Source organism: Felis catus, chromosome B3 (assembly GCF_018350175.1).
Source record: "Felis catus isolate Fca126 chromosome B3, F.catus_Fca126_mat1.0, whole genome shotgun sequence".
NCBI lineage: Eukaryota > Metazoa > Chordata > Mammalia > Carnivora > Felidae > Felis > Felis catus.
The window spans coordinates 53,937,703-53,954,695 of record NC_058373.1 but is presented as its reverse complement, the minus strand read 5'-3'; the positions used below and the strand labels follow the sequence as shown (position 1 = coordinate 53,954,695).

Genomic DNA, 16,993 nt, shown 5'->3' with positions numbered 1-16,993 from the left:
AGGTCAATTGGGGAGGAAAAAATTATAAGAAAACTCTTCCAAGGCCACATGTAAGTGGCAGAGCCAGGACTGGAACCCGAGTCTATCTAACTACAAAGCCCATGTTCCTAATATATCTATATTTATTATTCTTTTTTACCTCATTTTCAATGATTACTACATCTTGCCTATTTAGAAAGAGGGTGGACCCTAAAGAGCAGAAGAGAGTTGATCGAGAACAATAGTACAGGGGTGCCTGGGTGGCTCAGTCGGTTGAGTGTCCGACTTAGGCTCAGGTCATGATCTCATGGTTCGTGGGTTCGAGCCCTGCGTCAGGCTCTGTGCTGACAGCTCATGGCCTGGAGCCTGCTTCAGATTCTGTGTCTCCCTCTCTCTCTCTGCTCCTCCCCTGCTCACACTGCTGTCAGAGCCACAGGAGAGTAAGACATAAAGCTTGGCCCTGATCCTATAACAGACTGGTGAACAGGATCTCATTACATTGAGAAGGAGCCTAATATTTGTATCTTTGGAATCTTTTTATTTTGAAAAATGCAGATGTTTCCCTTCTTTTCCTCTTAGTCACACAGTGCTTATGCTGAGGCAGAGCCACACAGGGAGGTCTGAGATCAGCTGCTGAAGAGGCTTGCATACCAATTTGCCCAGGGGGAAGGGTGGGAGGAAGGAGAGATGATAAAAGATATAGTCCTTCAGCATGGATAAATCAGTTCAGTGATTTGCTGAGAAAAAGTAATCAATTTTATAGATGTCCTGCCTAATTTATATAAATCTTTGCAGCTTCTATTGTGCATTATGTGGATGCAGAAACAGACACACAATTTAGCCTTCCTATTCTCAAAAGAAAATAATCAATTCACTAAGTTTCACCTGAACAATAAGCCTACTGAGAGTTGTACAGAAAGTGTATTCTCTTTGGTCATTTCCCTAAACTGAAACTTGTCCTGAATCAGCCTCCTAAGATCCTGTCTTCTGTAAATTCTTAGTAGGATTCTATTAACAGATGCCTAAGAGATGATGAGACCACAAGAAAGTCAGAAGAAAGCTGTTTCAAGGAAGATGATTACAATCTTCTCTCACATATGAATGCTGAAGGAAATGCCTTAGATTGGCCATGGAGAAAACAGAGCTGTTTAGGTCTAGTCTGATTTCTGGGCAGCAGCTTCAGAAGGAGATCTGTGTGCAAGAAGTTTATAGGCAAGTTCTCTTGGCACTGACACCTGGGAGTGAGGGGAGACAGTTGGGCAGAGGGAGGAGTTGGACTATTGATACAGTCACAACAAAGGTTTAGCCAACTTCATGGGGAGCTCTGGAGCTTCAGAGCTGGATCAAGGGGGCCAGATTATACCTTGGCATTGTTCACTCAGTGGATGAAGTGTGACTTCAGCAAGAAGGGGTGACCTTGAACAAAACAGTTCTCCTCAGCCAATGGGAATTCCCAGAGGGGCCTGACAGTTCAGAGTTGTATGTATGCAGCACTCCTGATAGCTGGGGAAATGTGCTCTGCAGTCTGGAAGGGGGCTATGGGTGGCACAGCAGAGCAACCCCTACAAACTGAGAGCCCACTTCCGAATTTTACTATTGACATGCTCTTACAATTAGATTACTTTTCCATTCTAAACTATTTCAATTTCTAACAATTCCAATTTCAATTCTGTAAAGTCAATATGAGCAACTGCCATGAGTCTTTGTGCTCCCTACTCCATCTTATAACTTTTGGAGGAAAAGTCTGTAAAACTTTGGGTTGCCCATTTCACTGCAATGATTAGTAAATGAAGTTGAAAGATAAATTTTTAGTAGTTTGCTATTAAAAAATACTGTACTGATAACCACTTACTACCCAAATATCTTAGAGTGTCTATAGGAAAAAAAAAATCACCATTCCTAAAATATTCCTCATATGAAGAACACATTTTGGTGGAAAAAAAAAAAAAAAACAAGCTATTACCTTAGTCTGAGTAGATCAACCATTCTCTTCATCTAAATTGCCACACCTTATTTTGAGAAATCAGAGAATATGCTCTGACCCAGATCAGTAGTGAATAACAGCAACTCTTTTTGAAAACACCCCAAAAAAAGACAGTTCCCAATGGAGGAGAATGACGCCTGAATATCTTGGTTCCAGGATTAAAAGCCTTTATTATGCTTTCCATTGCTATTATTAAAAAAAAAACAAAAAACAAAAAACTTTAATGTTTATTTATTTAGAGAGAAAGAGAGCATGCACGTGAGCAAAGGAGGGGCAGAGAGGGGGGGAAAGAGAGAATCCCAAGCAAGCTCTGTGCTGTCAGCACAGAGCCCGATGTGGAACTCAGTCTCATGAACCATGAGATCATGACCTGAGCCGAGATCAAGAGTCAGTTAAGCCGAGACACTTAACTGACTGAGCCACCCAGGCACCCCTCACGTTGCTATTTTTTTAAAGTTTGTTTATTTTAGAGAGAGTGTGTGTAAGCACAGAGAAAGAGCGAGAGAAACCCAAGAAGGCTCTGCACTGTCAGCATGGAGGCTGACACAGGGCTCAAACTCACTAACATGAGATCGTGACCTGAGCTGAAACCAAGAGTCAGATGTTCAACCAACTAAGCCACTCAAGTGCCCCCCTCATTGCTATTCTTAATCAATTTTCCTATATAGAGAAAGGTTAAGAAAGAACCAAATGTCTATTAAGCCAGAAAAGACATATTAGCTGGTTAACATGCCAAGTAATAACACATGCCATACCAATGAGGATAAAGCAGCAGTGTCTCTAGTGTGATTTTATTTGGTCTTGTCAGAGAACCTAGTATTTCTGGAAATAGTAATCCTGATTTTGTGGCACAAAGCACTACTATGGATATTAGTGGAAGATCATGAGTTTATTTACTTACTAGAATTATAGTCACAGTAAGTCCTACACACTTTTTAAGAAAGTTTTTAAGTAGTTAGTAATGTTTATCATTTTGAGTTTCTCAGCAGTAGGATGGATGTAGGTAAAATTCTTAATTAGATCACCACTCAGTAGCATGTGAAGTATCATCTCCCTTCATTAATGAATTCAAAACTGCCCCATATCTGCAAAATGAATACTCTGAGTCAGGGGCTGAGTGTCAGAGCTACAAGTGGAACTAGATACAAACCATGGTTATCAAGGAATCTACAGACTAGTGGGAAATATAACTCTAGCCCTTAAATAACACTAGTTAAATTATCTTTGCCTTCTGATACCTGGAGCATGTGGATATTGTTTTAGTCAGGAATGAAGAATACCTGTACTCCAGAACAATGATCTCAGTAGTAGACTGTTTGCCATACAGCTGTCATCAAAGCCCAGCAAGAAAACTGACAGACCAGAGAAATTGTCTAATAAAGTATATATCAATTTTCATTCCTCAAGATATTCCCAGATTTGTCCCCTTATATAGTGAGCTCATCAGAAAACTATATGCCTGGACTGTATTATTCTAGTCCCTCTAGACTTGACTTTTCATGACTTAACATCATGCCAACAGATTTCAGTCGGGATTTACTCATGGTCATGAGTAAAATATCTCTACTTTTTGAGGATTCAACCATTATGTCATCATATTCCTGTCAAGATCAGGATAAATTTTATTGCTCCCAATTACTAGAATACTTCTTTTCATTAGGTCATCAGTTTTGTACCCCAGACCATTAGGAAGAGAGACAAATTCAAGGTAATGTTTCAAATTCATGAATGACAAATCCTAAAGAATTGTTTAAACAAACACTTGGGCACTTTATAGTAAAGACCCTATCCTTTGAAGATGACATTCTTAAAAGGGAGAATCATGACCTCCTATTTATGAAAGGAACAATGTAACACAGTAGAAAGTCTGTGTCATTAGAATCAGAAGACATGGAGAACTGATTCCATTCACAATTGCACCAAGAAGCATAAAATACCTAGGGATAAATCTAACCAAGATGTAAAAGATCTGTATGCTGAAAATTATAGAAAGCTTATGAAGGAAATTGAAGAAGATATAAAGAAATGGAAAAACATTCCGTGCTCATGGATTGGAAGGATAAATATTGTCAAAATGTCAATACTACCCACAGCTATCTACACATTCAATGCAATCCCAATCAAAATTGCACCAGCATTCTTCTCAAAACTAGAACAAGCAATCCTAAAATTCATATGGAACCACAAAAGGCCCCAAATAGCCAAAGTAATTTTGAAGAAGAAGACCAAAGCAGGAGGCATCACAATCCCAGACTTTAGCCTCTACTACAAAGCTGTCATCATCAAGACAGCATGGTATTGGCACAAAAACAGACACATAGATCAATGGAATAGAATAGAAACCCCAGAACTAGACCCACAAACATATGGCCAACTCATCTTTGACAAAGTAGGAAAGAACATCCAATGGAAAAAAGACAGTCTCTTTAACAAATGGTGCTGGGAGAACTGGACAGCAACATGCAGAAGATTGAAACTAGACCACTTTCTCACACCATTCACAAAAATAAACTCAAAATGGATAAAGGACCTGAATGTGAGACAGGAAACCATCAAAACCCTAGAGGAGAAAGCAGGAAAAGACCTCTCTGACCTCAGCCGTGGCAATCTCTTACTTGACACATCCCCAAAGGCAAGGGAATTAAAAGCAAAAGTGAATTACTGGGACCTTATGAAGATAAAAAGCTTCTGCACAGCAAAGGAAACAACCAACAAAACTAAAAGGCAGCCAACGGAATGGGAAAAGATATTTGCAAATGACATATCGGACAAAGGGCTAGTATCCAAAATCTATAAAGAGCTCACCAAACTCCACACCCGAAAAACAAATAACCCAGTGAAGAAATGGGCAGAAAACATGAATAGACACTTCTCTAAAGAAGACATCCAGATGGCCAACAGGCACATGAAAAGATGTTCAGCGTCGCTCCTCATCAGGGAAATACAAATCAAAACCACACTCAGATATCACCTCACGCCAGTCAGAGTGGCCAAAATGAACAAATCAGGAGACTATAGATGCTGGAGAGGATGTGGAGAAACGGGAACCCTCTTGCACTGTTGGTGGGAATGCAAATTGGTGCAGCCACTCTGGAAAACAGTGTGGAGGTTCCTCAAAAAATTAAAAATAGACCTACCCTATGACCCAGCAATAGCACTGCTAGGAATTTACCCAAGGGATACAGGAGTACTGATGCATAGGGCCACTTGTACCCCAATGTTTATAGCAGCACTCTCAACAATAGCCAAATTATGGAAAGGGCTTAAATGTCCATCAACTGATGAATCGATAAAGAAATTGTGGTTTATATACACAACGGAGCACTACGTGGCAATGAGAAAGAATGAAATATGGCCCTTTGTAGCAACATGGATGGAACTGGAGTGTTACGCTAAGTGAAATAAGCCATACAGAGAAAGACAGATACCATATGGTTTCACTCTAATATGGATTCTGAGAAACTTAACAGAAACCCATGGGGGAGGGGAAGGAAAAAAAAAAAAAAAAGAGGTTAGAGTGGGAGAGAGCCAAAGCATAAGAGACTCTTAAAAACTGAGAACAAACTGAGGGTTGATGGGGGATGGGAGGGTGGGGAGGGTGGGTGATGGGTATTGAGGAGGGCACCATTTGGGATGAGCACTGGGTGCTGTAGGGAAACCAATTTGACAATAAATTTCATACATTGAAAAAAAAAAAGAATCAGAAGACATGGACTTGGGTCCAAGTTCCCCACGCATCAGCCATGTGACTTGGCCAAGAGGTTGACCCAAATTCCAATTCCCCACTATGATCTACATTAATTAGTTCAGCCAACCCTCAGAATGCCTCTTATTCCTAAGACTGAGGTCTTTAAAATAGGATAAACTCATCTGACATTTCAACACCTATCAAGCTATCTATGAATGTCATGTAAGACACATTTATGAAAGCATTTTGTAAACTATAAAATTATATATAAAGTACTGTGACTACTTTTTATTATTATGAAGTATCTCCTTATAAGGATGGTACAATCTGATTTTTACTTCAAGTCTTCAAAAGAGCAATCTATATTCAATACCTCCACTTTGTGACTGCCCATGCTTTCTCCAATTAGGATTCTGTCTCCATCCCTCCAACTTCAGCCTCTCTTCATACTGCTAAATCCAAGGATCAGTTCTCAGACTTACTTTACTCAGCATTAGCTACACCCTCCAGCTTCAAACACTTTATTTGTTTTAAATCCAGAGCACCACATTTCCTTGATTGTGCTCTTACTTCTTCAGACATTTTTTCTCAAATCTTCACCCAGCCTTTTCCACCCTTATTACATTTTCAATTCTTAAAGCATCCCAGAACTTCTCCCTTTACTATCTAGTGTCTGGACTCTCACCCTAAGTGGCCAGATGACTTTCACATATATTTTCAGACCTCTCCACTAAGTTTCAACTACCCATTCTATACCTCTTTAAGAATGACTAAAATCTCAATAGGATTCTAGTCTCCCAGTCCAGTCAAAAAACAAAACCAAACATTATCACAATAGCATGTTCCTTCCCAGTCTTCCTCATCCTGGAACCTCAGCCAAGAACCATGGACTTCTGATTTCTCTCTTCACACACACCCAAAATGGCAGCACTTTATTGGCTCTACCCTCAAAATACACTTCAACCTTTGTTTTTTTTCTTAATATGAAATTTATTGTCAAATTGGTTTCCAACCTTTGGATATTAGATGATATTAAGAGAGTATCATGGTTAAATATATTTTAGGCCCTATCTTTTCAAGACAAATGCTAAAGTATTTACTGGTAATGTGATGTGACATAACAGGATTTGCTTTTAAAATATCCCAGAAAATAAAAAGTGAGAATGGATACAAAAATAGAAGAAAGTTGGTAACTGCAGCTGATTAAGACATAGATAATAATTCATTATACTGTTCTATTTTCATGTGTTTGAAAATCCCTAAGATTTATTTCTATTTTTTATATCCTGCAGTGCTACCACCACGTCTGTGGTATCATCTCACCTGGACAACAGTAAGAAACCCCTAATTTGTTATCCTAATTTTGTTCTTGCCCCTTTCTGCAGTCCACTGTCCACACAGCAGCCAGGAAAATCTTTTTGTCATTCCATGCTATTCTCCTGCCTAAAACCCTCCAATAGCTTCTCATTACATTGAGTATAAGATTACAATTCCCCAACATGACATCCAAGAATTGGCTCTTGCAAACCCCTCAGAACTTAACCTTTATCGCAAAACTTTAGCCACGGTATATATCTTAGTATCAAGTTCATTTCACTTTGAAGCTTTTATATTTGTTCCTTTTACCAAAGATTTTGGCATGGCTTTCTCACTCTCAAATCTCATCTACCCAAGAGGTCTTCTCAGGCCACCTTATTTGAAATCACTTCCTCATTTTTAATCTCTATTATATTATCCTTTTTATTTTCTTTGTTATAACCACCTGAAATCATATTATTTGCTTATATTTTATCATTTGTCTTCTCCACTTATAGTAGGCCCCTTAGGGCAGGGATTTTTCTGTCCTGCTCATTTCTGTATCCCCAATATTTAGGACAGTGCTGGCTCCATATATATTTATTTAATGAAAACTTTAATGGACTAGCTTTTTACATGGCCATTCATGCTGCATACTTAGCATACGTAGCTCTGGAGCTGAAGTGAGTAATAGTTCCAGATGGCTACCCTGTTGGGGAGGCCCTAAGAAAGTAGCCCTAGCAGAGGTAACTGCAAGATATAGAAAGAGGGCAAGGAAAGGATGAATCATTTCAGGCAAATGGTAACAGCTTAGAGAATAATAGCCTTATTCATTTTCCTCAAAATGTTAACTTTCGACTTGTATTTCAGATGGCTATACAGCAAGATGTGCATCCCAAAGGGATGCCAACTTTTTTCACATCTTTGAATTTCCAATTCCTTATCATTATCTATGTCATGAATGTATGTTGCTGGTTGGAAGAATAAATGGATCTCTGACTTTAACAAATACTGAGCAGCTACTATACATCAGGCAGTGGGCATAAACACTGTGTAGTTCCTGGTCTGAAGAGGCTCACAGCCAATGGGAAGCCTAAAGTGAACTAAGTATTAAAATTCTTGGTTAACTCTAGCCTGTTGGAGGACAAAAGGAATACTCATTGCCTACCTGCCTGACATGGATACTGGAGAGATTTCCAGAAATGATTAACACAGGAGCTAAACCCCGTTGAATTTAAAAAAAAAAAAAAAAGGAGAAGAGAAAAAGCAAAATGCAGATTTAAGAAAGGCAAGTAGTTTTGTGTGATTATAGGCAATGGTAGAGAGGCAAATTGGAAAAAAAAAACATGATGGAAATAGGTGCTTTCATGGTAAGAAATGGGTAGGAGAGTTACTAAGGAGTTTTTAACAAGAATATCTTTTCAAAGATAACAAATACTTGGAGACTAAAGAACATCCTACTAAAGAATGAATGGGCTAATCAAGAAATTAAAGAGGAAATTAAAAAGTATATGGAAGCCAATGAAAATGACAACACCACAGCCCAAAAACTCTGGGATGCAGCAAAGGCAGTCATAACAGGAAAGTATATAATAACTCAGGCCTTCCTAAAGAAGGAAGAAAGGTCTCAGATACACAACCTAACTTTACACCTTAAAGATCTGGAAAAAGAACAACAAGTAAAACCCAAACCCATCAGAAGACAGGAAATAATGAAGATTAGAGCAGAAATCAATGCTAACAAAACCAAAAAAAAAAAAAAAATCAGTGAAACCACAAGCTAGTTCTTTCAAAGAATTAGCAAAATTGATAAACCACTAGCCAGTTTGATCAAAAACAAAAAGTAAAGGACCCAAATAAATAAAATCAAGAATGAAAGAGGAGAGATCACAACCAACACAGCAGAAATACAAACAATAATAAGAGAATATTATGAGCAATTATATGCCAATAAAATGGGCAATCTGGAAAAAATGGACAAATTCCTAGAAACATAAACAAACAAAACTGAAACAGGAAGAAATAGAAAATTTGAACACACCCATAACCAGTAAGGAAATTGAATTATTAATCAAAAATCTGCCAAAAAACGAGAGTCCAGGGCCAGACAGCTTTCCAGGGGAATTCTAACAAACATTTAAGGAAGAGTTACACCTATTCTCTTGAAGCTGTTCCAAAAAACTTGAAATGGAAGGAAAACTTCCAAACTCTTTCTATGAAGCCAGCATTACCTCGATTCCAAAACCAGAGATCCCACTAAAAAGGAGAACTATAGACCAATTTCCCTGATGAACATGGACGCAAAAATCCTCAACAAGGTATTAGCCAACCAGATCCAACAATACATTAAAAAAAATATTCACCACGACCAAGTGAGATTTATACCTGGGATGCAGGGCTGGTTCAATATCCATAAAACAATCAATGTGATTCATCACATCAATAAAAGACAAGAACCACATGATCCTTTCAACAGATGCAGAGAAAGCATTTGACAAAATACAGCATCCTTTCTTGATAAAAAAAAAAAAAGCAAACCCTCAACAAAGTAGGGATAGATAGAACATACATCAACATCATGAGGCCATATATGAAAGGCCTACAGCTAATATCATCCTCAATGGAGAAAAATTGAGAGCCTTTCCCCTACAGTCAGGAACAAGACAAGGATGTGCGATCGCACAATTACTATTTAACAAAGTATTGGAAATCTTAGCCTCGGCAAGCAGACAACACAAAGAAATAAAATGCATCCAAATCAGCCAGGAGGAGGTCAAACTTTTCGCAGAAGACATGATACTCTATATGGAAAACCCAAAAGATTCCACCAAAAAATGGCTAGAACTGATCCATGAATTCAGCAAAGTCGCAGGATATAAAATCAATGCATAGAAATCGGCTGCATTCCTATACACCAATAATGAAACAGAAAGAGAAATCAAGGAATCGATCCCATTTACAACTGCACCAAAAGCCATAAAATACCTAGGAATAAATCTAACCAAAGAGGTGAAAAATCTATACACAGAAAACTATAGAGAGCTTATGAAAGAAACAGAAGAAGACACACACACAAAATGGAAAAATATTCCACGCTCCTGGATAGGAAAAACAAATATTGTAAAATGTCAATACTACCCAAAGCAATCTACATATTCAATGCAGTCCCTATCAAAATAACACCAGCATTATTCACAGAGCTAGAGCAAACAATCCTACAACTTGTATGGAACCAGTAAAGACCCTGAATAGCCAAAGCAATCTTGAAAAAGAAAACCAAAGCAGAAGTCATCACAATCCCAGACTTCAAGCTGTTATTACAAAGCTGTAATCATCAAGACAGTATGGTACGGCACAAAAATAGACACTCAGATCAATGGAACAGAATAGAGAACCCAGAAATGGACCCACAAACGTATGGCCAACTAATCTTTGACAAAGCAGCAAAGAATATCCAATGGAATAAAGACAGTCTCTCCAGCAAGTGGTGCTGGGAAAACTGGACAGCAACATGCAGAAGAATGAACCTGCACCATTTTCTTACACCATACACAAAAATAAACTCAAAATGGATGAAAGACCTAAACTTAAGACAGGAAGCCATCAAAATCCTCGAGGAGAAAGCAGGCAAAAACCTCTTTGACCGTGGCTTCAGCAACTCCTTACTCGACATGTCTCTGAAGGCAAGGGAAACAAAAGCAAACATGAATTATTGGGACCTCATCAAAATAAAAAGCTTCTGCACAGTGAAGGAAACAATCAGCAAAACTAAAAGGCAACCGACAGAATGGGAGAATATATTTGCAAACGACATATCAGATAAAGGGTTAGTATCCAAAATCTATGAAGAACTTACCAAACTCAACACCCAAAAAACAAATCATCCAGTGAAGAAATGGACAAAGACATGAATAGACACCTCTCCAATGAAAACATCCAGATGGCCAACTGACACATGAAAAAATGCTCAACATCACTCATCATCAGGGAAATACAAATCAACACCACAATGAGATACCACCTCACACCTATCAGAATGGCTAAAATAAACAACTCAAGCAACAACAGATGTTGGCAAGGCTGTGGAGAAAGATCTCTTTCGCACTGCTAGTGGGAATGCAAACTGGTGCAGCCACTCTGCAAAACAGTATGGAGATTCTTCTAAAAATTAAAAATAGAACTACCCTACAACCCAGCAATTGCACTACTACATATTTATGCAAGGGATACAGGTGTGCTGTTTCGAAGGGACACATGCACCCCAAGGTTTACAGCTGCACTATTGACAATAGCCAAAGTATGGAAAAGTCCAAATGTCCATTGATGGACAAGTGGATAAAGAAGACTTGGTGTTTGTGTGTGTTGTGTGTGCGTTGTGTGTGCGCACACACACATACATATACATACAATGGAGTATTACTCAGCAATCAAAAAGAATAAAACCTTGCCATTTGCAACTACGTGGATGCAACTAGAGTTTATTATGCTAAGTGAAATTAGCCAGTAGAGAAAGACAAATACCATACAACTTCACTCATATGGAGAATTTAAGATACAAAACAAATGAACATAAGCGGAGGGAGGCGAAAATAATATAAAAACAAGGAAGGGGACAAAACATAAGAGACTCTTAAATACAAACTGAGGGTTGCTGGAGTGACTGTGGTGGTGGGATAAGCTCAATGGGTTAGCGGCATTAGGGAGGACCCTTTTTGGGATGAGCACTGGGTGTTGTATGGAAACCAATTTGACAATAAATTATATTTAAAAATAAATAAATATTTAAAAAAATAAACTATATTCTCAAACAGAAAACACAAAATAATACTATATACCAAAAATAGGCAATAAATATAAATAGGTAAGTCACTGAAAGGAAAAATACAGTTACTAAATATTAAAAAAATAATCACCTTCCGTAGAAACCAATGAATTTTTAAAACAGCAAGATACCTGTTTATTCTTATCCAGTTGGCCTAGATTTTCTAAAAAATAATACTCAAAGTTGCGATGATATTGTGGAAAAAAACACTAATTTGTTCAAATGGAGGATAAATGGGCTCAAACTTCCTTGAAAGTAATTTAACAATATGCATTAAGCATCTTTTTAAAAAGGCAATGTAGTTCCCTAGAAATATAGACTAAAGAAATAGAGATGCATATGAAATGTATGTTCAAAGATGTTTCTCTGAGTTATTAAAACAAGAAAATTAGAAACAAACTAACAACAGAGGAATAATCAATGCATCTATTATTCAGCTATTAAAAATGTTTTTTAAAAAAACTTTTAATGCCATATAGGAGTTGTCATGCCAATAAGAGTAGAATACAAATTGTATATGTTGCATGGGTTTTTGTATATGTGCATATTTGCAAACACCAAACAAATACAACAGTAAGGGATAATACTTTTCTCTAAAAAATAGAAATTTTTACTATTTTAGATTTCTTACATTTTTTAATGTTTATTTTTGAGAGAGAGAGAGAGAGAGAGAGAGAGAGAGAGAGAGAGAGAGAGAGAGAGAGAGAGATGGAGTGCCAATCGGGGAAGGGACAGAGACAGAGTGGAAGACACAGAATCCGAAGTAGGCTCCAGGCTCTGAGCTGTCAGCACACAGCCCAAAACAGGGCTCAAACTCATGAACCATGAGATCATGACCTGAGCTGAAGTCAGACACTTAACCGACTAAGCCACCCAGTCACCCTAGATTCTATACATTTTTAATTAATTTTAGTTAAGTACTCAGCTTTTCAAAGGAAGTTTCCTCTGACCCCTAGACTAGGCTAAGTACCTGTCTTCAGTACTTCCATGGCAGTCCATAACACCCCCATCATCATACATATCATATTGAAACCATTCACTTATTTATGTCCCTCCTCCACAAATTGTGAATCCATACAACAAGCAATGGCATGTTAATTATCTTTGGTACATTGAAGGTACTCAGTATTTGGGGAACTAAGGCAAACCTACGCATTCTTCTTTGGTTCACAACAGCCATGTGTCTGGCTTTAAGAGTACCAGAATAATAATTCAGCTGCCTTCAACAAGATTGTTGAGCCCCATAAGTGTTTGCAATTCAAGCCATTAGGTTTTGAGCATAAACAGAACTGCAACACTCTTCCCTGCCCCAACCTGACACATGAGCTAGAGCTCCCAAATGAATCCACTATTTCTGGACCCTGAAGGCCTAAGGTAAATTTGGCTTTTGGTGAAGGCCCTTACACATCTACTACCCCATGCTCTATGGACCATAATTTTGTAAGTCCCTGGAACAGCTGAGAGCTTTGGGTTGAGGATTGATGTACCAAATGGTGTCTCCACTTCTCACATTTTAGAGGTAAGGGAAGATGAGAAGGTCCTTCTAATACAAGCCCTTTATTTCTCTCTACCATTACATAAGTACCAAAGTCTCTAAAATTTTCTGATTCCTGCATATAGCTAGATGATGCCTTTTCGCCTGGAGCAGACTCCAGCATATTCCATTGTGTACTCCAATGCACTCAGGATAAAGTTTTTCTCCTTCAGAGCAACGACAGGCTGGCCTCACTCCCTGCCAAGTCCTCTATGCTTCCCAGCTATCAAGAGATTTCAGGCCTTATGTTTTTATTTGTTATCTGCAAAAACTTATTTAAATATGTGTGTAAGCAGTCTTCTCTCTTCTGAACTTCTTTCCTAATCATAAGAGCCACTGCCAGGAATTATATTTTGACTTGGTTAATTGGGAGATCTCATGTCAGAGATGGTGACCAATAATCAGGTACCATTTAAATAAAACTTACATTAGTTCATCATTTTCAGTACCAGATTTGACACTGAACATCAGCAAATCTGCATGACAATTCTAAGCATGTGTGCTGTGGTCCTCTGCACATTTATTTGTATAAACCCTGCTATAATTTCTAGAAGACATCTAATATTCTAAAATGTCCTCTACTTAAAAGGGCCTATATTGAATATTGTTTTCCTATCACTTTGTATCTCAACTTCATTGTTCTTTCTTCTTTACCCCTAGAGAAAGAATGATAAAGAGATACAGAGAAAAGATTAAATTTGGAATACAGAGGGGATAAAAAGGAGAATCTAAAGAGATTTGCCAATTCCAAATGAAAGGGTGTCTAGGTAACCTACACATAAGAAAGATTGACAACATCTCTGTGCTTTGGCACCCCCAAGAAATGAGGACAAAGGCAAAAAAAAAAGGAAGAAAAAAGTCTTACAGAACTACTTTATATAATGAAGGATGAGGTGAAGAAGAGAGAGAAAGCCCAACAAACAGGACATATGATAGGCAATATTTCTCAAAGTGGGAGGTGATGTCACCTAATGGGGAGCAAATAAAGGAAGCATGACCCTTTTCTTATTTATTCTTTTTTTTTGCCCTTGCTAGAAAATTAAATTTTTAAAAATTAAAAAAAAATTAACCTATTTCTATCACCCAAGTTTTATAAGGAAATATTAAGTGAAATAACACAATTTCCATTAAAATTATATACCTGACAACTTAACTTATGGTACATTGTTATGACCTCAAAATCTACTTCTAATAAAGCAAGTGTTGGCAGAGCTGAGTCCCCAAGGGGCTTAAATCTGGCTGGTCCAGCCCCAGCTGATAAAGACAGTCAACAGACTGTATGATAGAGGTCAGTAATTTCCAACAGATATCTAATAACTGAGTCTACAGAGAAAAAACAAAAAACCCTCAGCTCTCCTCTTTTGGCATAAAGCTTTACTTTTTTACATTTTAAAACTATTTACAGTTCATATGGTTTCCAGACTCTCTCCCCAGAAGCGAAGGCACAACTCCCTGCCTGGGTCTATGAGCTCTCCACATGTGACTTCTCAGGCAGTCAGCCATATGAGCATTTGACTTGAAAATTAAGCCTTAAATTTAGCAGTGTGAAGAGGGAAAGTATGTCTGAACACAAATGCCTGGAAAGGGACAAGGTAACCAGATGAAGCAAGCTGGGATAACAGTATTCATTAGCCAGGCAATTCAGAAAGTCCTGCTGGAGGGAAGCATCTGAAGCAGACACAAAGAAACTCATCTCTGCTTCTCTGTCCAAGATCCAAGAGTCTTGGACACTCACGTTACCACATTTTTGCTTTTCTGACATGCTACACCTGGGGAAGGCTGCAAACAAAACAAAACAAAACAAACAAAAACAGTAAGCACTGCTTCAATGAACTCTGCTAATTCAGAAATGAGCCCCAGATGAAATTTAATCCTCTGTCTTTCTTTAATGTCAGGCACAGTCTCCTGCATGTTAGGTACAGTGATGTCTGGGAGACTCCTAGTAACACTGAGCACCTAGATTAAACAAAGGTTTGGTATTCAATGATCCCATAGCAGACAGCATTGTTAAGTGGCAATGACAGCAGACAATGATGTACAGAGAACATGCAATATGTGGATACTTCCCCTTGCACCATATTAGTTGGAGGGAAGAAAGAGTGGGAGAAAAAGAGGGAAATAACTAAAAGAAAATCTGATCTTTGAAATGATTCATTTAACTAACATAAATGCATCTGGCTCATACATCATATAATTATTAAGCATTGAATACCAGCAGGACATTGTTAAGTTAGTTGATGGGAACACAGAGATGGTCTCAGGCTCCGGTAATTCACAGGAGTATAAGAATAGATAAACAAGTATAATGATAGGCAACCACCCTCCTCCCTATCTTTCCTGGCCCTTCTCCACTGGCTTTCCCCCATGAAATAGGCATGATTTTTGCCAGAGTTAAACTCTTCCATGTATTCCCTTTATTCTTAGGGAAAAGACCCAAACTCTTAACATGGTCTTCAAGTCCTGCAGGGTCTGGCCTCTGACTGTTTTTCCAGCCTCACCCTGCTCTTCTCTCAGCCATACTCTCTGTGCTTCAGTCCCTGATAATTACCATCCTCCTTCCCTCCCCAGGGCCTTTGCACATGCTGTCCCCTCTGTTTATAGTTCTCTTTCCCATTCCATCACTCCCCTTGCCTAATAGCTGATGAAATGCTAATCATCATTAAGTTCCCAGCTCAAATTTACTATTTCCTGAAGGAACCCATTCCTAAACTGCCTCGCCTCGCCTCTGCCCACTCCTTCCCCCACAATCCTTTTTTCAGAACCATAATCTTTTCCTTATCAGCATTTGCCTCAGTATGTAATTATATTCTACTTAGCATGATTATTTTATTAAGTCTACCTCCCCTCTCCCAGACACTAAGCTCCATGATTGCAGAGATCATGTCTGTTTGGATTCACTGCATTTCCAGCACCTAACACAGTACCTGGCGCATAATAAGCATCAACAAATGTAGACAAGTAAGTGAAAGGTAAGGAGACCATTATGACACTATATGCTATGACAGACATGTGCACAGGATTTGTGGGAGTATATGGTCAGGGCATTAACTGTGCAGCCTCATGCTCTGAATTATCTCCTGATGCTTTTGTTAATTTCTTTACAATTTCTTCCATCTGGCATACAATATCCTCATTGTTGGAAGATCCTATAAAGTTTCTCTCTTCTTTCTCCAATCCATTCTGTAACTTGCTCTCTTCTATCTGACTCCTCAGTTCTATCATCACCACTACCACCATCATCATCATCATTATTACCATGATATCCACCCATACACTTCCAACCTTGCAGTTTGTTAGATCTTGTTATCCTGTAGAGCTGCTCACTGACTTCTCTTCTTTGGCTCCTAGCTATCATGACAACACTGAAAGAATCACAGAGTCATAGTGTTTGGGAGCTGGGAGGGACCTTGAAATACCTGGCCCAATGGTACTCAAACTTCAGTAAGTATAAGAATTCCATGAACTATTAATTAAAAATAGCACCTTTCCCTAATTCTCCTCTACTCTCCTCCCTCTCACTCCACCATTCAAATAGCTTTTCAATAACTTATACTTCCTATGGGCCCATTCTTCTCTGACTTCTGAGATAATGATGTCCCTCCTATCCGCCTCATAAGACTTGCGTGTGCTCCCAAAGCATCTCATGCTTCATTTTACCATGGCACCTATTTCTGTAAAAGTTGTCTTTTT

At 38.4% G+C, this 16,993-nt stretch overlaps 1 protein-coding gene across 9 annotated transcripts in view; it reads right to left on the bottom strand.

The window, feature by feature from the left end:
- ATP8B4 (ATPase phospholipid transporting 8B4 (putative)) overlaps nt 1-16,993 on the bottom strand; it is a 279,642-nt gene that overhangs the window by 136,193 nt on the left and 126,456 nt on the right. The window lies entirely within an intron of this gene.